The sequence below is a fragment of the Phyllobates terribilis genome, unplaced genomic scaffold, assembly GCF_046119375.1.
Source record: "Phyllobates terribilis strain yellow unplaced genomic scaffold, ASM4611937v1 Scaffold_8__6_contigs__length_399053987, whole genome shotgun sequence".
Classification (NCBI taxonomy): Eukaryota; Metazoa; Chordata; class Amphibia; order Anura; family Dendrobatidae; genus Phyllobates; species Phyllobates terribilis.
Genome location: NW_027362768.1, coordinates 97,861,768 through 97,886,449, shown reverse-complemented (window position 1 = coordinate 97,886,449; position 24,682 = coordinate 97,861,768). Strand labels below are relative to the sequence as shown.

General features: G+C 47.8%; 1 long non-coding RNA gene across 1 annotated transcript in view; it reads left to right on the top strand.

Annotated features, from left to right (window-relative positions):
• The window catches only part of LOC141156389 (uncharacterized), a 541,415-nt gene extending 516,986 nt beyond the window's left edge, over positions 1–24,429 (top strand). Inside the window, exon 3 of the long non-coding RNA XR_012247601.1 lies at positions 24,022–24,429. This is a non-coding gene — a long non-coding RNA (uncharacterized lncRNA). The remainder of the gene's footprint in view (positions 1–24,021) is intronic.
• The last annotated feature ends 253 nt before the right edge of the window (positions 24,430–24,682 follow it).

The window sequence follows — 24,682 nt, the reverse complement described above, 5'->3', positions numbered from 1 at the left end:
GGCTGGTCGTTTTGCCACCCCTGCTGATGCTTGATTGGCAGGTGATGCAAATGGCCTTTTTGGGTTATCGGCAGAGTCTTTAAGAAACAACCAGACTCGGGAAGACCTAACAGTTGTACTGGCAACTTCCTTCGTGTTGGTGTTACGGGGAACGGTTGCCTGCCTTCTTTCTGCGGCCACCACACTGCTTCTTCCTGCCTGTTGGGGTGCTCTGCCTCCCTCCCCCTGTGTGCTGCTGTCCTCACTCTGCATGTCCTCCTGCCAGGTTGGGTCAGTTATTATATCATCCGCCACCTCGTCTTCCACTTCTGCACTCTGGTCTTCCTCCTGACTTTCTGGCAATTTTGTCTTATCATCGTATACCTCTTGTGACACTTTCCCACCATCGCCTTCGTGTGACCGTGGCTGCTCAAATATTTGGGCATCGCTACATGCGATCTCCTCTTGCCCCGCTTCAAGTGGACCGAGCGAGAGGCCCGATCTATAAATCAGAAAGTGAACAGCTCTTCGGAGAGTCCAAGTGTGGGATCAGTTGTCTCTGGGCACTCGGCATGGTGAGAGGAAGGAGGTTCAGGGTGAGGAATATGCGATCCAGACTCACAGCTACTGAGACTTGACCGTGTGGAAGACAAGGTGGTGGTGGTGACTAAGTGACTGGAAGCAATATCTGCTATCCAACCAATAACCTTTTCACACTGCTCTGTGTTCAATAGTGGTGTTCTGCGGTCCCCTATTATTTGGGACAGGAAGGTCGAGCGATAAGATGTGGGTGTTTGTTGTGGCACAATTTCAGCTTGCCCACGGCCTCGGCCTCTGCATGCACCATCATCACCATCACGTCTAGTTCCCCTTCCCTTGCCACGTGCCTTGCCCATTTTAAATGGAGGACAATATCTTCCACGCTCACAACAATTGACTGAATTTGGAGCGAACTTATATGTAATCCGTGTAACAGAGAAAACACAGTTTAAAATACCTGGCCTGTAGGTAACTATTTTGAACAGCAATCTGGTGTCTATTGCTTCACTGACACACTGAAACAACTTTTTAATGGAGGTCAGAAATGGCTGTAATTTCTGAAAGCGTTTATGTGATCATTGTGATGAAGAAAACACAGTTTTAAATAGCTGGATTTTTAGCGCTGTAATATGGAAAAGACCTGGCAGTATTCTGCAGTGCCAACAAGCAAATGGGGCAGAAAAATGGTGTTCTCTGGATTGCTTTCTAAGCAAATAATGAGGGTTAAGATCCAAAAAAAATTATTCCTGGTCCCTGAGACCTGGGCCTTTGTATAGAAATATCTAACAGCAGCAGCAGACAAAACTGGAATGGAGCCTCTTGTCCTATGTGCACTGCAGTCTGCTATATACCCTGCCTGCCTGCCTGCCTATATACACTGCCTGCCTGATATCTCTGCAGATGGATTAGTCCTCAGAAGGACTGTTTGTTGAGATGGATATGTGTCTCTAATAAAGTTTAGTACACCTACACTAACTAGAAACGAGCAAATCTCTGCCTGACACAGCAGCAGCTCTCCCTACACTGTCTGATTCAGGAGGGACTATGATGAGCATGGCGGCGCCAGGTCTGATATAGACCTGATGACACTGTGCGGCCAGCCAACCACTGTAATGCCACAACCAACATGGCTACAGCATTATAGTGAGTGGCAGGCAATCCCTGCATGTTCATTGGCGCTCTAAATAGTGCCAAACATGCAGGGAGGAGAACCGAGCTCCCGCCGAGCAACCCCGGAAATATTCGTCGAGCGCCGGGCATATCGAGCAGTGAGATGCTCGGGCAAGCACCGAGTAGTAGCGAACATGCTCGCTCATCACTAGTATATAAGTCTAGTCATTATTTAATAGTATACGTAACTTTTAGGCTGTGTTCACATAGGTTTTTGGGGATTGTTTTTTTTTTTTTTTACAAGATTTTTGAAGCAGATATGCTTCGAAATCCATAAAAGAGTACTGAGAAAGTATTTGAAGCAGTTTTGATGTGGATACTACTGGCCAGGAATATGCATAACGCGTATGTACCCACCAGTCCCGGCTTAGAAACTGGCGAATCCTCGCAGCACATAGTGCGTGCACTGGGGGGATTCATAAGTCTGCAGTCACACAATTTAGTAGAGTTCTTTTAGTGGGTATGTCTCCTGCTGAATTCTATTTGTGGCCCTCCAAAAACCTCCCAAACTCCCGGGAATAATAACTATAGATCTATTTAGACGAAAACTTTACTTGTGCCCTGCAAATTATAAAGAACTTGTAGTAGTAATCTGATTGCATATACATAATTTAAAGATATTCTAATACTGTCTTTAACAAAAAAAAATATTACAAATTCTATGTTTTTAGTAGAAGATGGTCCAGTCTCTTTGAATCATCAGTGCCTATATCACATACAGGGAGTGACAGTACTATCTGTGCTGTGTGACAGAGTCACTGGTTTTATATGTGAGGGGAGGTATGTGTCACTCAGGATGCTCTCCTGTGTGAACCAAGACCTACGGAATTTCTGCCAACATGTTATATGCTGAGGGTTACCTCTTTAAAAGTGTGTGGTTTTATGGGATTGACATAGAGATGGGAGGGAAGTCATTCCCCATACCTCCCCCTCAGGGTGTGGCTGAACAGGGTTTAAATGTTCAGTCAGTTTGTTTTCCTGTGTGAAGTGTGTGGTCTGGAGATTGAAATTTCCAGGCTGTGTGTGGCTGATGCCAGAGAACAACACCAGAGGACTGGTGTTGCTGAAACTTCACAGGACTATCTGCAGCCGGTAAAGGCCTTGCTGGCTAGAGGATTGTGTTATATTTCATCTTTTGTTTTCCCGTTAACCCCAATAGGGACTGTTTATTTTTATGGGACGCTGCTGGAGTTTTTTGCCACACAATAAACTCGCAGGAAGTTTACCCAAACCGTGTGTCCTGTGTCTGTGACGCGCCCCTGGGCCTGCTGTGTCGCGCAGCGTCTCGCGCACGGGGGCTTACCCGGAACCGGATCAGATGAGGGTTGTAGTCTCCGAGTGGCGGGGACCCGGTCCGTGCCCAGGGAGTCAAACTCAGTGTGTGGCAGTCTTGATAGATGTTATTTGAGTGTCGACTACGCCACCCGTTGATTTGCAGCTATGGAGCTGCCGCTGCAGGGCAGACCGCTGAGGCCGGTGTAGAATTGTGCAGCGTGATAGTATAACCCCCAACGGGAGGGGTATGGCCTCAGGGCAGCCGACGTGGAAGATGGGGGTAGCAGGAACCACTCAGAGACGGTGCGGTGTAATTCAGGGTCTTTACTGGTAACAACGATAGACCCTCCCGGAGTACTTGCTAGCGAACGGGGCCTGGTCAGTCCTTGAGCAGATGGGATCTCCCCTGGCCAGGCGGAGTTGTAGGCCTCCCAAACTGACTGTACTCTTCTGGCTACCTTGCTAGAAGCGGATATAAGTAGCCCACGTCCCTGAGTGTACCGTGTGGTGCTCACCCGTATGGCCGGTGACTCGGGGCCTTCTAATGGCTTCCGCTCCACGATGGCGGTGCTGGTCCCACGCGTGTGACCGTGCCTTCGGGTTTCTGGGCCTGAGGACCTGAAATCCCCTGCCGGTCGGCTTCTGCTGCTGGGTAAGAGTTAGTCCCCACAGCCTCGGACGCCGGGTCCGGTAAGAAAGCTTCTCAGTCAGGGCGAGCTCTGCAGCTGCCAGCCCCTGACTCGTAGTAGTATTACTCCCACTGAGCTTCTGCTGTTTCTTCCTATGACTGTTTCTCGTCTCTACTTCTTCTCTACTTACTCACCCTGCCTCAGCCCTAGGTTTTTATAGGGGAAGTTCTTCCCCTCCCAAGACTGGGCAGGAGGTGTGGCATGCACAGGATCCCTGACCAAAGGACCTCCCACCTGCTCTCAGACATAACACTACATTACTGTGGAAACCAGACCCCTGGGGTGCCACATCTGCGTCTGGAGAGCCGAGCAAGTCGCTTTACCACAACTGTGACATCTTACATGGAGGTAGTAACTTATCGGTAGCAACAGGGAGGTGCTCAAGTCAATGACTAAATTGACTATATATTTTTTTTTATAGGAAGAGACAAGGCAGGAATATCTATACCAACATCGTTTGCAAAGTCAGTGCTATCAATGTATACATCTATACAATGAGACCAGGAAGCAAAACTATCTAAGGAGAGAAACAAAGGACATAAATAAATTAAAAGAGTAATATAAATAAGTTACATAACTTATAGGGAGACTATATTATAATTGACTGCATGAATTTATAGGCAAAAGGATCCAATATCCTATGCTGTGACATTTCCACCAGCTCTATGTTTAGGTTTCAGGTGGCATTGGTCACTTTGGTGTCACATAGACTGTTGCTGTACATGGATGGTCAATCTTTGCAAGTACACGTGTAATATTAGAAATGGAAAATTATGACAAAATGAACAGCATGATTCTGTTGGCGTGTTACTGCCTTAGGTATATACTTCCACAAACTTTAGCATATTGTTAAGCTGATTTACATACAATGGTCTTTAAATTGGTACAATTATCCTGTCCTTGTAAGTGATGAATGAAACTTTCTGCAATTGTCACCAAGCATGAGGAAGTTTGAGTTTTTTATTGGGCTGTATCCTCAACATTTTTCTCTGCCTGATTATCTCAAGCAGCTGGAATGGTTTACCTTAGATATAGGTTAATGTTAAAAAGAAACTGAAAAGGATATTTGTCATTTAGCTTCTTGCGTTCCTGCATTTTCTGTTATTAAAAATCACAGGATGCTTCCTGCTTTCTTAATCCTAGATCTGTCTCGCAAGAGCTGATCACAGACCAGATTAAATGGGACCTGTACATTAAATTTTTTTTACCTAGATCAAAGTACAGGCAGATATAACAAAACTGTAATATTACTCACCAAAGAAATCAGCTTCCTTCCTCACTTATCAGCCACTTCTTCCCCACCCCACTGCCTCTTGAACCTTCTCATCAGTCAGTCTTCTTATCATATACTATAGAAAGGGGGAGTGAGGAGCAGAGTGAGACTCAGGTTGTTCTGAGCTTTCTAACAAGTCTTTTACCTCACCCCAGAGCTGGAGTCTCATCCACATAGCTCAATACTGCTGTATACTATTCCCCATGCTACTGCTATTTTTTTGTGAATGGAAGAAAAAAAGGAATGAAGAGTGGGAATCCATCTCCCTATATACTGTGCTTTGAATGGGAGACTTCACAACATGCTAATCTCCTCCTCTGCCCCCCTCAGTCAATTGCAAAATAAGTGATGTATCATGCATGTTTTCCCCATTGCAGGCTCTAAGTTAGAAAATGGTACAAACAGGGCAGTTTATTCCAGAAAATTATTGAAAAGTACAGTTACTGCATACAACCCAACTTTACTAAATACAACAGTAAATACAGTTGCACTTAAAGACCATTCTAGTGATTTTTATTCTCCTCTTAGGGTATCATATGTGCGTCATGAAGGTAGTAACATACTCCTTTCTCGCCATCTTCTCCTGGTTCAGTGGTGCTCTGGTTCATTGTGGCACCACGTGACTGCATATGTGACCTGATGGATCACACATTGGTTGCTGTGTAGAGCAGAGATTACACAGACTCTGTATATTGCTGTGGGAAGTTTGGGATGGGATGAAAAGTTCAGTTGGATCAGTGTGATAAAGATATAAGGCTACACCTTACATGAGTGCCAGGACAACTCTGATTTTGCATGATTTACCCTCCTTTTGCAATACCGCTATTGTGGATTGCCGATAGTTTTGGAATTTTAGACACATAAAAATAGACCCACATACTATTCTAGTACAGTGGCCTTCTTATATCTGTGTGTGCCACTGCAACAGATCATGCATGATGATGCATAATATGTGTTTGATCACCTACCAACCAGCAAGAATTCTGTCTCTCACAGACCTGTTAGTTTTTCTTTAAGAAGTGACGCGCCCCTGGGCCTGTGTCGCACTGCGTTGCGCACGCGGGAGCTTACCCGGAGCCGGATCTCTTGAGGGTTGTAGTCTCGTGGCGGTGACCCGGTCCGTGCCCAGGGAGTCAAACTGGACGGCAGTAGATGTAGTACGACTACGCCACCCGTTGAATGCAGCTTATGGAGCTGCCGCTGCAGGACAGTCCGCTGAGGCCGGTGGATGGATGGTGCAGCGGGGATGGTATAACCCCCAACGGGAGGGGTATGGCCTCAGGGCAGCCGACGTGGATGATGGGGGTAGCAGGAACCACTCAGAGACGGTGCGGTGTAATTCAGGGTCTTTACTGGTAACAACGATAGACCCTCCTGGAGTACTTGCTAGCGAACGGGGCCTGGTCAGTCCTTGAGCAGATGGGATCTCCCCTGGCCAGGCGGAGTTGTAGGCCTCCCAAACTGACTGTACTCTTCTGGCTACCTTGCTAGAAGCGGATATAAGTAGCCCACGTCCCTGAGTGTACCGTGTGGTGCTCACCCGTATGGCCGGTGACTCGGGGCCTTCTAATGGCTTCCGCTCCACGATGGCGGTGCTGGTCCCACGCGTGTGATCGTGCCTTCGGGCTTCTTGGCCAGAGGACCTGAAATCCCCTGCCTGACGGATTCTGCTGCTGGGTAGGAATTAGTCCCCACAGCCACGGACTCCGGGTCCGGTAAGAAATCTTCTCAGTCAGGGCGAGCTCTGCAGCTGCCAGCCCCTGACTCGTAGTAGTATTGCTCCCACTGAGCTTCTGCTGTTTCTTCCTATGCTGCTTCTTGTCTCTACTCTCCTTGACTGCTCACCCTGCTTCAGCCCCGGGTTTATATAGACTGGGCAGGAGGTGTGGCATGCACAGGATCCCTGACCAAAGGACCTCCCACCTGCTCTCAGACATAATATCTCTATCACTGTGGCAACCAGACCCCTGGGGTGTCACATTCCCCCCTAGTGAAATTTAGTACTCCGGGACTAAACATATTTTAGAAAAACATAACAAGATATAACAATAACAATACAATAAAGAAACACATAAAGGTGGTCACGGCATGTCCGTAACCGGGTGCAGTCTTTGAAGAAAGCAAGGTGTCCATTTCACCAAAACAGGGAGACGTAACCAGGTAGGGGTCTGTCCTACCCCGAGTCCTTAACAGTCTCTAGTCCATCCTGGGTTACGCTCCAACTATGTACAAGGATTCCCGGTAAATCCACCAAGGATTCCTAAAAATAACTGGAAACACAAAATTATACACAAGCAACAATACACAGATAAACATAAATAAAACAATTTATACACTTCAAATCCTCCAGCGTGCGGGTAACTGGCCCCTAGTGGCCCTAGTGGACCTACGGAGCTGACTGTCTGGCCCTGAACTACATGGTGTAGGAGCTGTCAAGGGTAAACTGGGCAGCTGTCTACCGGCTCTTTGTCTCACTAGGGGTACGGCAGGCTCACTATAAGCAGAGGGTTGATCCTCCTGTTCTGCTTGTGTGGAGTCTTCTGCCTCCTGGACCGGCTGCTCTTCCAGCTCTACCTGTTGCTCCGTAGGTGCTTGGGATGCTGGTTGGAGGAAGGTGAGTACGGGTACCACAACTGCACCATTGACTTGAGTCCAAGACCGAGGGAAGTCCCCGAGCACAGTACTAACCATATCTTCCCTTTCCTCTACGGGTCGATGGTCTTCTTGTTCCTCTTCAGGGTTCCTCAGTTGTTCGGGACACTTCTTCAGGTGGTCCCGGGATACAATGGCTGTAGTTTCCCCTCCGTCTTTACTGATGGTACAAACCTTCGGGTTCTCGTGGCTTGAGGGCAGTACGGTGTACGGGTCCTTCTCCCACTGGTCGTCCAACTTGTGGAGCCGTCTCTTCCTCTTCAAGACCTGCTCTCCGGGTACCAGGGGAACAGCGGGAGCATACTGGTTGTAAGTTTTCTCTTGTCTTTCCCTAGCCTGACAGAGACTTCGCTCCACGCTCTCCTGTACTCTCCGGTACTGCTGCTGCCTCTCTGTGTCCCAGTCTGCTTCTGGTGAAGTGTCCTCGGGTGTCAGGACTCCCATTTCCAGGTCAACAGGTAACTTACCAGGTCTTGCCCTCATTAGGTAAGCCGGGGTACAGTTGGTGGAACCTACCGGGTTGTGGTTGTATAGGTCCACCAGATCGGGCAGCTTCTCAGGCCACAGACTGCGTTCTTCCAGGGGCAACGTTTTCAGAAGATCCATTACCACCTGGTTCATTTTCTCACAAAGTCCATTAGTTTGCGGATGATAGGGTGTCGTCCTTATCTTCCGGCAGCCATACAGAGTGCAGAATTCTTGGAAGACCTCCGCTTCAAAGGCAGGTCCCTGGTCTGTCAACACTTGGTCCGGGTACCCGTGTGGACGGCAGAAATGCTGCTGGAAGGCTCTCGCTGCTGTTCGAGCTGTTAAGTCCTTGACGGGGACGACAACCAAGAACCGGGAGTAGTGATCCACGATGGTTAGTGCGTAGACGTAGCCACTTCTGCTTGGGGTCAGTTTTACATGATCCAAGGCTACCAGTTCCAACGGCTGCCGGGTGACGATGGACTGCAGGGGAGTCTTCTGGCTGGCACGATCCTTCCTTCTTAGGTTGCACGGGCCACAGTCTCTGCATCACTTCTCAATGGTTCCCCTCATGCCTACCCAGTGGAATCGCTCGTCAGCAGGAACTCCAGCTTCTTCCACCCGAAGTGTCCAGCTCCGTCGTGGTATGCCTCCATCACCATGGCTGCGTCTCTTCGTGGCACCACTACTTGCCAGAGTAGTTCATGCGTCCGGGAGTTAACCATTCTGCGGCACAACTTCCCCTTGTAAAGGAACAGTCAACTCCTCTCCGCCCATAGTTGTTTGGCTTCCTCCGGAGCGTCTGGTTCAAGGCAAGCCTCCGGGCGAGTCAGCATCTCCTTCACCAGTTGGACGGCAGGGTCGCTGTCTTGCGTTTCCGCCCAGTTGTAGTGAGGTAAGGGGTTCAACGTAGCAGCCTGCTTACTCCTTACCCGGTGGGAGTACTGGATAGTCCCATGACGGTGGAACGCAGGGAGTTCAACTTCTTCCAGTCCCTCCGGATCTTCTCCTTCGTCCGGCAGGTTGGGCATCCTGGACAGGGCGTCCGCGTTGGTATTGGAGCGTCTGGCCCGGTATTTGATTGTGAACTCGTAGTTGGACAGACGGGCCATCCACCTCTGCTCCAGGGCACCGAGTCTTGCCGTGTCCAGGTGTGTCAACGGGTTGTTATCCGTGTACACGGTGAACCGGGAAGAAGCGAGGTAATGCTTAAAGCGCTCGGTGACTGCCCATACTACGGCCAGGAACTCTAGCTTAAATGAGCTGTAATTCTCGGGATTCCTTTCGGTGGGTCGCAGCTTTCGGCTGGCGTAGGCGATTACTCGTTCCTTCCCCTGCTGGATCTGGGACAGTACGGCTCCTAGCCCGATGTTACTGGCGTCGGTGTAGAGGATAAAGGGCTGGCTATAATCCGGGTACGCCAGGATTTCGTCCCCCGTGAGGGCCATCTTCAGCAGGCGGAAGGACTCTTCTTCCAGCTCCTCCCATTTGAAGGGCGGCTTCTGGTTCTTGGCCTTCCGGGACTGGCCTATCAGGAGGTCCTGCATAGGTGCTGCCTTTTTGGTGAAACCGGGAATAAACCTTCGGTAGTAGCCTACCAACCCGAGGAACTGCCGCACTTTACGCTGGAGGGGCTTGGCCATTCCTTAATTGCGGTGATCTTATCAGGGTCGGGAGCCACTCCGTCAGCGCTCACCACGTGTCCCAGGTACTGCACCTTTGGCTTCAGGAGGTGACACTTGGAGGGTTTCACCTTTAGGCCGTAACTCGCCAGAGCTTCGAACACTTCCGCCAGGTGTTTCAGGTGGTCCTCATACGTCTTGGAATATACGATGACATCGTCCAGGTACAACAGGACGGTCTCGAAGTTTCTGTGGCCCAGACAACACTCCATTAGTTGTTGGAAGGTTCCTGGTGCGTTGCAGAGTCCGAACGGCATGCAGGTGAACTCGCTAAGTCCCATCGGGGTGGTGAATGCGGTCTTCTCCCGGTCCGCCTCTGCTACAGGAACCTGCCAGTACCCGCTAGTGAGATCCAAGGTAGAGAAGAAGTTAGCAGATCTTAAAGCAGCCAATGACTCCTCTATCCTTGGTAAAGGGTACGCATCCTTGTGTGTGATACGGTTGATTTTCCGGTAATCTACACACATCCTCATGGTGTTGTCTTTTTTTCTGACTAAGACTAGTGGAGCTGCCCAGGGGCTACAGCTATCCCTGATCACCCCAGCCTCCTTCATGTCTCTAAGCATCCCCTTGGCATGTTGGTAGTGTGCAGGGGGTACGGGTCGATACCTCTCTTTTATGGGAGGATGGTCTCCCGTGGGGATGTGGTGTTCTACCCCCTTGACTCGCCCGAAGTCTAACGGGTGTTTACTAAACACTCTCTCGTACTCTTGAACCACCCGATAGACTCCCTGTTTCTGATGTGAGGGAGTGGAGTCAGTACCCAAATGTGGTTGCTGACACCAGTCCTCCTTTGTTTTCTTAGAGCCATTACCTTCCTCCGGGTGAGATGGAGGCAAGGGTTCCACAGATTGTATAGCATTTTGGTTAATGGTATATAATTTGGCTAGCGTGGCATACCGGGGCAGGTACACTTCCCTCTTCCCGATATTGATTATGCGAACGGGCACCCTCCCATGGCGTACATTAACCACCCCCCGTGCTGTCAAGATGGTGGGCCTACTGTCTGAGTAAACTGGTTCTACCATTGCCTGGTAATCTCTACCTCTCAGACCAATAGCTGCCCGGCACCAAATCATCATTTCACTTTTTGGGGGCATGGCAATAGGAAAAGGGTCACACATTCTTACGCTACCAATCTCACCGCCGGAGAGTTCCACCTGTTGCCGTCGCATCAGTGCCCGGATCTCTTTCTGGAGCACCCGCTGCTCGCCGGAGCTGGCGTTCTTGGCAACCTGCTGTAAAAGGAAAATCACCTCTGCAAGACAATTTTCAATTACATTAGTTCCTAGAGTTATTTTTGGGTGACTCTCATGTTTGTCAATATCTACAATGATCAGTCCCTGTGCTGCCAGTTCGACTCTACCGATTTTGATGGTCACCTCTTTAAATCCGATCTGTGGCACGGGCTGGCCATTGCTGGCGATGATACTCAAGTCGTCGTCAGGGTAGCGGGTAATATCCGAGTCATTCCAGTACTGCTTAAAGAGCACGTACGGGATGGTGGTGACCTGTGACCCGGTGTCCAGTAGGGCACTCATGGGAATGCCATCCAGTACCACAGGCAAGACTGGACGTCCTCCCACATATCTGTCGCGCCAGTTCGATGGGCCTGGTGATCTTTTTCCTGGGGGTTGGCCCTCTACCCCAGGTTGTGCCCGTTTAAAGAACAGTACCTTGCCATATGTCCGGGTTGATTGCAGCGGCGGCAGATGGGTCGTCCGTCTTCGCTGTATCGGTCACTGGGTCTTCCTCTGGCCGGTGGGGTCCTCCTTGGTCGACGCCACGGGATGTCCTCCGGTCCGGATGCCAGCTGGATCTTCCCTGGGGTGGAAACCTGTAAAGACTGCACAGTTCGGGTTAGCGCAGCAACGCTCTTAGCTAGCTCTTGGACCTGATGGTGTAGGTCTGGAGCTGGGTCATTGTCCAAAGCCTGCGCATCAGCTCCCACAGGCCCTGCCGACAAGGGCGCCGCCTCCTGGTGGTAAGTGATAGCTGGGCGCCTGTGGGTCACAACGCCACCCGGTGCCGGTTCTCGGAGCACCCGGATGGCTCTGTCCTTGAACTGTGCAAAGCCCAGATGGGGATCCTGTAAGGCCATCGCCCGCAACTGGGTTCGGTGGGCATTACAATATAGTCCCTCTATAAATTGTTCGGTCAAGAGCCTGTCCTCGTTTCCCACTCCATCAGGGTCGGTCTGCTTAATGGCCCTCAGGGCCTCTCGTAGGTTTAGTGCATAGTCCCTTATACTCTCATGCGCTCGCTGCTTGCACCCGTAGAATCTAAGCTTAATCTCGGCTGAGGTGCGGGTATCAAAGGTGTCCTTCAGCCGGGTTAGTATCCCTGCGACAGTCTTCCTCCCAGGTGGCCAGGATTTTACTTCCCTTTTGGCTGCCCCGGTTAGTTGAGCCACCAGGATGCTCACTTTTTGCTCTTCTGTGAGGGGGTACACCTGGAAGAGGCTATCCAGCTTTTCTCTAAAGTCATGCAGGGTATGTGACTCCCCTGAGTACTGGGGTAGCCAAGCTGCTCCCGGGATATAGGGCATGGTGAAGGGCATAACTGCAGCAGCGGTGGCGCTGGCGGGGGTTGAGGCAATGAAGCTCTCCTCCGCATCCGACATCTTCCTCCCCCCTAGTGGACCGTGGCCTACCTTGCGATGATCCTGTTCCGTAGGCCGCGGCTCCGCAGTAGATCGTCAGGGTTGAGGACCTTCCGTCGCGCTCCGGTGACGTCGGCGTCTGCTGGGCTCCTTCCAGGACCTTACGCAACGTGAGGCGGGGCTTCAGTTCTCGCGCGCTTTCAGAGTCCACGCCCCTCTTCTTCCCACGCGGCGTCCTCAAGATGGCGTCCAACGGCGGGAAAACTCCACGGATGGCGGGAAGAAGGCTGAAGATGGCGCCGGATGGCGGGAATCTTCACAGATGGCGGGAAGAAGGCTGAAAATGGCGCCGGATGGCGGGAATCTTCACCGATGGCGGGAAAACTTCACGGATGGTAAGTTTTAAAAGTCTCTTTTTCAGGCACGCAGTACCCGGTGGTTGCGGGCACGAAATCCTGCCGACTACGCCAAAGTTAACGCGCCCCTGGGCCTGTGTCGCGCTGCGTTGCGCACGCGGGAGCTTAACCGGAGCCGGATCTCTTGAGGGTTGTAGTCTCGTGGCGGTGACCCGGTCCGTGCCCAGGGAGTCAAACTGGACGGCAGTAGATGTAGTACGACTACGCCACCCGTTGAATGCAGCTTAGTCCGCTGAGGCCGGTGGATGGATGGTGCAGCGGGGATGGTATAACCCCCAACGGGAGGGGTATGGCCTCAGGGCAGCCGACGTGGATGATGGGGGTAGCAGGAACCACTCAGAGACGGTGCGGTGTAATTCAGGGTCTTTACTGGTAACAACGATAGACCCTCCCGGAGTACTTGCTAGCGAACGGTGCCTGGTCAGTCCTTGAGCAGATGGGATCTCCCCTGGCCAGGCGGAGTTGTAGGCCTCCCAAACTGACTGTACTCTTCTGGCTACCTTGCTAGAAGCGGATATAAGTAGCCCACGTCCCTGAGTGTACCGTGTGGTGCTCACCCGTATGGCCGGTGACTCGGGGCCTTCTAATGGCTTCCGCTCCACGATGGCGGTGCTGGTCCCACGCGTGTGACCGTGCCTTCGGGCTTCTTGGCCAGAGGACCTGAAATCCCCTGCCTGACGGATTCTGCTGCTGGGTAGGAATTAGTCCCCACAGCCTCGGACTCCGGGTCCGGTAAGAAATCTTCTCAGTCAGGGCGAGCTCTGCAGCTGCCAGCCCCTGACTCGTAGTAGTATTGCTCCCACTGAGCTTCTGCTGTTTCTTCCTATGCTGCTTCTTGTCTCTACTCTCCTTGACTGCTCACCCTGCTTCAGCCCCGGGTTTATATAGGGGAAGTTCTTCCCCTCCCAAGACTGGGCAGGAGGTGTGGCATGCACAGGATCCCTGACCAAAGGACCTCCCACCTGCTCTCAGACATAATATCTCTATCACTGTGGCAACCAGACCCCTGGGGTGTCACAGAAGCACTACTCTGCACTCATTACCTGTACTAATTGCACCAATATGAACTCTTACCAGTATAAATGACACCTGTCCAGACATTCAGTCAGTCGCACTTCAACCTCTCCACCATGACCAAGACCAAAGATCTGTCTCAGGACACCAGGGACAAAATTGTAGACCTGCACAAGGCTGAGATGGGCTACAGGACAATAGGCAAGCAGCTTGGTGAGAAGGCAACAACTGTTGCCACAATTATTATAAAATGGGAGAAACACAAGATGACTATCAATCTTCATTGGTCTGGGGCTCAATGCAAGATCTCGCCTCGTAGGTTAAGGATGATTCTGAGAAAGGTCAGGAATCAGCCCAGAACCAAAACAGAGGACCTGGTCATTGGCCTGAAGAGAGCTGGGACCACAGTCTCAAACATTACCATTAGTAACACACTAAGCCGTCATGGATTAAAATCCTGCAGGGCACACAAGGCCCCCTTGCTCACGCCTGTACATGTCCAGGCCCATTTGAACTTTGCCAATGACCATCTGGATGATCCAGAGGAGACATGGGAGAAGGTCATGTGGTCAGATGAGACTGATGCACCCCCTGGGCCGTTGGGTATTCAGTAGCTGGGCCAGTCGGTGCTGGGGATGATCACAGTGTCAGTGACCTGGTCTGTGACCCAGGGCATTCAATTAAAGGGGAAAGTAAAAGGGGAATAAAGTTTTTAGAGATAATGTTCGTGACGCCACCTGTGGTATGCGGCTTTATGGGGCCGCCGCTGCAGTGCAGATCCTCTGGAGCTGGTGATAACGCAGCAGAGTTGGTTCAGCTCTCCACAGGCAGAGCTTAGCCCCAGGGCAGGATATAGTGATGCTATGAGGTAGATGTTGCTGGTGCGGTGTAGTGCAGGGCTGGTGATGGGGCAGCAATTATTCAAGGACACAGTGGGGTGCAGTCTTCAAGGTTTTACTCACAGTTATCACACTTCTCCTGGTTACAACTGCCAGCTCATAACCTCCCATGTCGTCCTGTGTTCACCAAGAGAGGGGTTCAGCAATCTCTCAGGTACCTCAGGAGTACTTAAATGGGACCCTGTTCTATGTTCCTTCCTCGGTCGTCTTCCTGCGCTGGCTCTCACTCCCCTGCCCTGCGCCTCACAACCAGTGGGTCTTGTCGGGCGACATGCAGTCCACTGGACCCTATGCGGCTGCCTTTTCGGCAATGTGATTGTGGCTGAGCCTGATTCTTCTCCACTAGTTTAGGGGCCGGTCCCCTCTGCGGCCTGATCCCTCCACGTCCGTGTAGATTCGGACACAAGGGTGGCATCCGCACTCGCCTTGCCCCTGGGATCCCCTCTGTCTCTGGAGCCTTCCCTCTGCTCCCATCCTCTTCTCTCAGTCTTTCCTCCTGGGCCTCTCAGACTGGGCCCTGCTCCTTTCTCCTCTCCCCCTGAGCAGAGCTCCTCCAGAGCTCCTGCTCCCAACTCTCTCTCCTCTGTACTCTCTCCTCAGACTGTCTGACTCCTTCAAGATGGTTCCCTTCCTATACTCCTACAGAAGATGCTCCCCTGATCTACTTCCTCCACCCACACCCACTACATGGTTCCCCCTCTCTCTGTTCCCCCCCTTCCAACCAGGGACAGGGCTTAGCACTGTATGCATGCATCTTGCCCTGCCTGCTGGTCTGGAATAGAGTAGTATTGGATGCAGGTGGTTGGGTCCCAGGCAGTACCCCATCCTTACCTGAGAGTGGGGCACCACACCTTTGGGTGAGATGCAGTACCTCTGTGGCGACTGAACCCGCATGGGCGACACAAGACTAAAATAAAACTTTCTGGTATCAACTCTACTTGCCGTGTTTGGAGGAAGAACACAATCCCAACCGTGAAGCATGGTGGGGGAAACATCATACAGTGGTGGCCAAAAGTATTGGCACCCCTGCAATTCTGTCAGATAATACTCACTTTCTTCCTGAAAATGATTGCAATTACAAATTCTTTGGTATTATTATCTTCATTTAATTTGTCTTCAATGAAAAAACACAAAAAGAATTGTCCTAAAGCCAAATTGGATACAATTCCACACCAAACCTAAAAAAGGGGGTGGACAAAAGTATTGGCACTGTTTGAAAAATCATGTGATGCTTCTCTAATTCGTGTAATTAACAGCACCTGTAACTTACCTGTGGCACCTAACAGGTGTTGGCAATAACTAAATCACACTTGCAGCCAGTTAACATGGATTAAAGTTGACTCAACCTCTGTCCTGTGTCCTTGTGTGTACCACATTGAGCATGGAGAAAAGAAAGAAGACCAAAGAACTGTCTGAGGACTTGAGAAACCAAATTGTGAGGAAGCATGAGCAATCTCAAGGCTACAAATCCATCTCCAAAGACCTGAATGTTCCTGTGTCTTCCGTGCGCAGTGTCATCAAGAAGTTTAAAGCCCATGGCACTGTGGCTAACCTCCCTAGATGTGGACGGAAAAGAAAAATTGACGAGAGATTTCAAGGTAAGATTGTGCCGATAGTGGATAAAGAACCTCGACTAACATCCAAACAAGTTCAAGCTGCCCTGCAGTCCGAGGGTGCAACAGTGTCAACCCGTACTATCCGTCGGCGTCTGAACGAAAAGGGACTGTATGGTAGGATATCCAGGAAGACCCCACTTCTTACCCCGAAACATAAAAAAGCCAGGCTGGAGTTTGCCGAAACTTACCTGAGAAAGCCTAAAACGTTTTGGAAGAATGTTCTCTGGTCAGATGAGACAAAAGTAGAGCTTTTTGGGAAAAAGCATCAACATAGAGTGTACAGGAAAAAAAAAGAGGCATTCAAAGAAAAGAACACGGTCCCTACAGTCAAACATGGCGGAGGTTCCCTGATGTTTTGGGGTTGCTTTGCTGCCTCTGGCACTGGACTGCTTGACCGTGTGCATGGCATGAAGACTACCAACAAATTTTGCAGCATAATGTAGGGCCCAGTGTGAGAAAGCTGGGTCTCCCTCAGAGGTCATGGGTCTTCCAGCAGGACAATGACCCAAAACACACTTCCAAAAGCACTATAAAATGGTTTGAGAGAAAGCACTGGAGACTTCTAAGGTGGCCAGCAATGAGTCCAGACATGAATCCCATAGAACAACTGTGGAGAGATCTCAAAATGGCAGTTTGGAGAAGGCACCCTTCAAATATCAGGGACCTGGAGCAGTTTGCCAAAGAAGAATGGTCTACAATTTCAGCAGAGCATTGTAAGAAACTCATTGATGGTTACCGGAAGCTGTTGTTCGCAGTTATTTTGGCTAAAGGTTATGCAACCAAGTATTAGGCTGAGGGTGCCAATACTTTTGTCTGGCCCATTTTTGGAGTTTTGTGTGAAATGATCAATGATTTGATTTTTGCTTCATTCTCTTCTGTGTTTTTTCCTTGCAAGCAAATTAAATGAAGATAATAATACCAAAGAATTTGTGATTGCAATCATTTTCAGGAAGAAACTGAGTATTATCTGACAGAATTGTAGGGGTGCCAATACTTTTGGCCACCACTGTACATTGGGGATGCTTTTCTGCAAAGGGGACAGGATGACTGCAAGGTATTGAAGGGAGGATGGATGGGGTAATGCATGACAAGATTTTGGCCAACAACCTCCTTCCCTCAGTAAGAGCATTGAAGAGGAGTCATGGCTTAGTCTTCCAGCATGACAATGACCCAAAACAGACAGCCAGGGCAACTAAGGAGTGGCTCCATAGGAAGCATTTCATGATCCTGGAGTGGCCTTGCCAGTCTCCAGACCTGACCCAATAGAAAATCCTTGGAGGGAGCTGAAACCCAATGTTGCCCAGTGACATCCCCGAAACCTGAAAGATCTTGAGAAGATCTGTATGGAGGAGTAGTCCAAATTCCCTCCTGCAGTGTGTGAAAACTTGGTCAAGAATTGCAGGAAACGTCTGACCTTTGTAAGAGCTGTTTTTCTGTTGTATCAAATACTTATTTCATGCAATAAAATGATTAATTATGTAAAAATCATACAATGTGATTTTCTAGATGTTTTTTAAGATTCTGTCACTCACAGTTGAAGTGTACCTATGATAAAAATTACAGACCTCTCCATTCTTTGCAGGTGAGAAAACTTTCAAAATCGTCAGTGTATCAAATACATGTTTTTCCCACTGTAGGTGATTTAATTAATCTCACTAAATCAGTTAAAATCTCTTGCAAATGACGGCACGGTCAAAGATATAATCACAGGGCTCTTTATGATCATGATCACGACAATTAGAATTTTGACAAATTTTACTTCTTCATTACTCTCCCTTTTAGGGTTCATTCACACCAGCATACAACATGGCCAAGAGCTATGTTTTATTGGATAGCACTGGGCTCAATGTTATACTATGCGGCAGCTTAGATCTGCTATTATTTTTTATGTCGATTCAGCAGGAGAAAACAATCGAACGAATGCTATGGGTGAATCTGATAATCAGATAGCACTCACCCATACAAGTCTATGGGTTTGTGTGAAACATCGGGCTGCACTCTGATGTCATCCGAGTGCGGTCCAACATCTGTGGACAGAGACAATGGAGAAGGGGGAGAAATTAATTTAATTGGCAGAGTTTGAACTGAGTGTCATTAGCATAATCGGCCTGATTAACTCGCATTAGAGATTTGACAGCCTTGTGAACCCGGCCCTTATTTATGAAAAATTGCAGTCCCTGAAGAATAGGCTTGATAAACACTGGCCTATTGGGTAAAATCTGAAGACATGTATTTTTTTCTTTTACTACTGGTTGTGCAACCTGCTTTCCTTTACACCAAGAAAAAACAATCTTTAATGTATGTTGGTGCATACGGACACTGCAAATGTAATATGAAAACAGTCTAGGTCTAGCCTTATTGCACATACATTTACATAAACAGCCTTTACATAGGTTATAATAACCAATTAGAGAAAAGAATCCTAAAAATAACTATTCATACAATGAAACTAATCACTGCAATCTGAGCTGAAATATTTTGATGCATTTAGAAAATTGAAATCCCGAACACAAATGATTATGGTTTTGCATGTTCTGTTGTTGACAATTTATAGCATAGATTATACAATGACAATCTGATAAACTGGTAAACATGGTTCGATCCACTCTCTGGTTTTTGATTTTTAAAATTCTATTTGTTGTAAATGTTTTATTTAAATAATACTGATCTTTCTAAATTATATTTTAATGTTTATGATCAGTAAAAAAAAATTGAATTTCAATAGTCCCCTTTATTTATCATTTCTTTTTAAGAGCTTATATTCTAGATGACACTAAAGTGTAAGGGGATGAATGAGTGAGGAGACACACATAGTGATGCCTAAACCGAGTGTTTACAAGTGAACATTGCCATCTGCTGTCTGAAGATAAGGAAAGAGAAAGAGGAGAGAATTACACTAGTAGGAACTGAAGCGCGAAGTGCACGTCCCTTGAAGAAAAAGATTAGAGGAGACACCAGGTCAGGTGAAAGCTGTGGTACAATTAATCATTATAAAAAGGCCTAGAAGCCAGGAAAGGGGAGGAGTTGGTGCCTGGACCTGTAGCAGGATTGACATGTGAGCAAAGTAGTTTGCTTATAGTTGCTTTAATGAGAGACCAAACACGAGTGAAGATCCGAAAGACCAGACCTGGAGATAGGAGACCTGAGTTGGGAGATATGAGTTGTGTGAGCAGGACCATAATCAGGAGAGGTGACTGGGCTGCAGCAGAGAGACATTCGTGTGAGCTGCAATCCCCAGTGGAAACATACAGTACAGGGGGAAATCAGGGCCGTGCTTCAGGAAACTGAGGCAGCCAGCTTGTTGGGTGTGTCAAGGAGCTCATCAATGCGGGACTTGCGGCCTAACAGAGAGTAAGCAAGACTCCTGTTGGGACCTGTAAGGTGCCTTATATTGCTTAGGGAGTGATGACTATGACGGGCCCATTAGTGATGATGATACAACCAACGTCAAGGTACTAGGATTGAGACTTTGTTGATGGCAACAATTGCTTAATGGTGGTGTCCCGTCCCCTAGGAAACCTGGAGTTAGAAGGTCACGTTGGGTAATGAATCACAGGTCCTCTTTAGACATGGTGTAATTCATGTCCTATTTTAAATGGATTTCCTTTCCTTCAGTGCTGAAAGGGTTAAGGACTCTTTCCATGCTGGCTGAGACCATACAGCATGGTTATTCTCAGCTGCAACTGCTTTATCATTTTCTCTCCCTATATATACTGGCTCTGGTCATTTCTTCCTTGCCAGTGAAAGAATCATCTTCCTGGAAAAAGTTGAGCTGTGTAGTTTGGGGTAGTAGTTGTAGTGATCTGTGTTCAGTAGCAGCGTGAGTGTTTATCTCCTTGTTCTTATTCCTATTAAGTTTGCTGTTCCTCCCTTTCCCTAACCTACTTCCTATTTTTGGTGAGTGTCTTTGTATGACAGTGGTATTCAGTTATCCCTGTTTGTCTTTAGTATCTTGTTTCCCTTACATTTCTGTTCCATGCTTCATGGGGTGGGGGAGGTGACAGATTAGGGTTTAACATCAGAATAGTAAGGTCGGTGACCCAGGCCTCTCTACCATCAAGAGTATCTCTGGGACAGTGATAGTTAGGGTCCTAGTTCCAGGGACGATTTCAGGCCCCTCTCCCTTATTTCAGACAGTCACATTATGACATTTTCAATGGCCACATATTTTGTATCCTGGTATGGATCCCGTTGCAGTCCTTGCCAAACAATTGTAGGGTCTGTCTCTCGAACTGTCAGACCTGCAATCTAGGGTCTCGCAGCAGCAGAAGCAGACTTTTGGTCTGGCGGGCAGTCAGGCTAAACCTAAACCAAAGGTGGCTCTACCGGAAAAGTTTTCTGGGGGACAGGATAAATTTGTTGCTTTTCGTAAAGCCTGCAAGCTTTATTTTAGGCTTTGTCTGCATTCATCAGGGTGTGAGGAGCAACGGGTTTGGATTGTTATTTCCCTCCTTCTAGGAGATCCGCAATCCTGGGCCTTTTCACTTCCATCAGACTCACTGTCTCTCCGGTCAGTTGACGGGTTTTTGAGTCTCTATTCCTCATGTACGACGATCCGGACGGTTTCTCCCTTGCTGAGTCTAAGCTATGCAAGGTCGAGCAGAGAGACCAGCAGGTGGAGGAATTCTGCTCTGAATTCCGTAGATGGGCTACTGACACCCAGTGAATGATCCTGCTCTCATGAGTCAGTTTTATCAGGGCCTGTCTGAAAGATTGAAAGACAGACTAGAGCTTTATGAAACTCCTGAGTCATTGGAGGCCACCATGGCTCTGGCCATATGTATAGATATATACTCCTCAGGGATAGACCTGTTGTGACTCCGCTCTCTATGATACTGCCTAAAACCAAAGTTCTCCCTGTGTACTCTGAAGAACCGATGCAGTTAAGGGGTGACTCCCCTCCGTATGGGGAGTGGAAAACTGCCTGAAGGGCCTGATGAAATAACACTCCAGAAGGGCATTATGAAATGTCATGCCTTTTGGTTTTACTAATGCCCCTGCCTTTTCCAACATTTTGTTAACGACATTTTTCATCTCCTTGTGAGTAGATTTGTAGTAGTGTATCTTGCAATATTTGGAAATACTCACCTGATCTCAAGTCACACCAGGTACACATCAGGCAGATCTTATAGGTTTTGCAGAATAATAAACTCTACTCCAAACTAGAAAAATGTGTATTTGCCGTACAAGAGGTTCAGTTCCTGGGTTTCCTAGTGTCTGCTGCAGGTTTCCGGATGGTCCGAGCAGATCTGGAATGGAATCTGCAGAAAATCTGAAAGCGTTACAACACTTTTTGGGGTTTGCTAACTATTATCGGAAGTTTATTAAAAGCTTCTCATCGATTGTCAAACTACTCACTGACATGACAAAGAAAGGTACAGATTTCTCAAGGTGGTCCGACTGTGCCTGTCAGGCGTTCTCTTCTTTGAAGGAATGCTTTTCCACTCAATTCAACTCAATGTTTCCCAACCATTCATTCTTAAGGTTGATGCATCTGAGATAGGGGTCGGGGCTGTGTTGTCTCAAGGGTCGTCCCCTGGTAAGTGGCATCCTTGTGTCCTTTTCTCTAAAAAATTGTTGTTGGCCGCAAGCAACAATGATGTGCGCAATAGCGAACTTTTTGCCAACAAGTTGGCTTTTGAGGAGTGGCGTCATTTTTTTGGAGGGGACAGTCCACCCTGTCACTGTAATTACCGATCATAAAAATCTGTTATACCTCGAATCCGCTAAATGATCCTAGACAAGCTAGATGGTCTCTGTTTTTTTACCAGGTTTAATTTTATTGTCACTTACCATCCTGGAATTAAGAACGTCAAATCTGATGCTTTATTTCAGAGCTTCCCTGGGGGTGGAACTTCGGATGACTCTGTCCCAATTTTACAAGAAGGGGTGGTCATTTCCACCATGTGTTCTGAGCTGGAGAGGGAGAGGTATTGAAGGCTCAAGGGGACGCTACTGCTTGTCCTTCAGTGAAATTATTTGTACCATTGCATCTGCGCCTCAAAGTTTTAGGGGCACATCATAGCTCGGCTCTGGCTGGTCATTCAGGTAGTAAAGCAACCTTGGACCTCCTTTCTCGTTGATTTTGGTGGCCAAGGTTACATCGGGATGTTGTCTCATTTGTGTCTTCCTGTAATGTCTGTGAGCGCTCAAAGACCCCCCCCCCCCCATGCCCGTCCGTATGGGGCTAGTCTACCATTAACCATACCTGACCGGCCATGGACACATATATCCATGGATTTTATTACGGCTCTTCCTTCCTCCTCTGGTAAGACTGTTATCTTAGTTGTGGTGGATAGGTTTAGTAAAATGTCGCACTTCATTGCTTTGCCTGCTCTCCCTAACGCTAAGACACTGGCTCAGGTGTTTGTCGCTGAGATCATGAAGCTTCACAGGGTTCACTCCATTGTGGTGTCAGATTGGGGTACCCAGGCCTCTCTACCATCAAGAGTACCCCTGGGACAGGGATAGTTAAGGTCCCAGTTCCAGGGACAATTGTAGGCCCCTCTTCCTTACTTCAGACTGTCACATAGTGACCGGTGATTTTAGAACGACAGCATGTAAATAACCTTGTGTAAGTACCTTGTTTTAACTGTATTACAGTGTTCCTATTGTGCAATAATTCACTATTCCACTCTTCACTTTTGCCTTTGATATTGTGCCACAGACACTCAGTATATATTAATTTGTATTAATCAAATAAATAGTTATTGGTTAAGTACCACTGTCTCCTCATTCTCTGCGCTGTTGCATCTGCGTACCTGTTAACAAAAGCACCATGATTTTACAGATAAAACTTATAGCACCTTAGATTCTGAGGATTTGAGTCAGTAGAATCATGCCTGTTAAGGTCTCATTCACATGTCCGATTTTTTTTGCATACAAGAAAATTGGAGCAATTATTCTGAACAGACTCTGATCAGAGTGTGGTATGATTGTGATCCAATTTTCTCATACATGGGAATGTTTTTTGTTTTTTTTTTAATCTCTCCGCCTTCTCCATTATGAGTTTCATCCAAGTGATGTCCATTTTTTTTTTCACAGCCCCATTGACTTGTATTGCCGATTTTTATCCGAACCGCGCATCAAAATTGGATATGTCTCCGATATTTGCAGCAGACCACTCAGTGAAAGGAAAAAATCAGGCATGTGAATGGTCCTATAGAATATGATGAGTATGAGCGCTATCCATGAAAAACATGAATAGCACTCATTCGCAAAAATTGGACATCTGTATGAAGTCTTACTCCGTGATGGCTATTAAGGAGGCACCTGATTTCGACTCCGATTTTTGTAGCCATATCCCTTTCCCATAATAAACATTGCGGAAGCTCTGCTTTTTGGGAGGTTTCATGGAACCCTGAATATTTCCCAACAGTTCTGGGATTCTGATAGGTCTCCCCATTTTCTAGGAGCCTTCTGGAAGGTTCAGTAGAGTTGGTAAGTGTCGTAGAATTGTCAGGCATTTGTCTTTTAGAACTGGAATATGGATTCTGAAATCTGGCTACAATTCCTCTATCTGAAGATCAGCTTACACTTATCAGGCAACGTTTTATTGTAAAAGGCAGTTTTTGATTCTATATGGGGTTTTCTTTATACTTTTGAATTGCAAGACACTAATTGTCTAACTTTATTCTGATCCGTGAATGGTTATTAATTTTTCATTATTCAGTCTCATTAACAGTATTTTAATAAGCACTTAAATGAATTTAATCCTACTTCTTTCTATTTATTACTTTTCTACAGGAGTTTGCTTTGGTACTGTTGCAACCAATACAGCAAAGCCAGGATCTCCTCTTATTCCATCAAGCCAAGATCTGTGGAGGAACGTGTAAGGGTCAGACACCAGAGTCCAGTTGCTCACAATTCATCTATGCCTGTGGTGAACAGAACCGAGTCGGAAAGACAGACGGCAGCCATACCAAAAGACGCACTAAGCCTTAAGCTCTCGCTATGACTGGAGGAAAGTCAGGACAGAACCCAAAGAAAACCCAGAGGCAGAGGGGAAAACAGATTGATTTTCAGTGAGTCATTTAGCTTCTGGACTGGATGCAGCTCTCCCCTGCTGGCAGTTTGGCTTCATATTAATAGGACACACACACTAGGCTGAGTAGCTTAAAATAATTATATGTAGAAATCCCCAAAACTGCTCACCATCCAAATATTTCCTTTTGTGTCAATATAGACTGAACAAATTACATTTACATTATTAAAAATGAAATCATTGGATTTACCTCAATTTCATGTTAAGCAGTAAACTGGACCACATTCAAATCTACCGTCGCTAATGGGTTTGTGCTCGCCATGTACGTTTTGAGTGGGAGTTAGCACAATATCCATTTGTCTATGCTGAAATGCAATGTGATTGTGTTTTGAAGTCCTGTAGATTGCTATTTGGTGTTTTTAG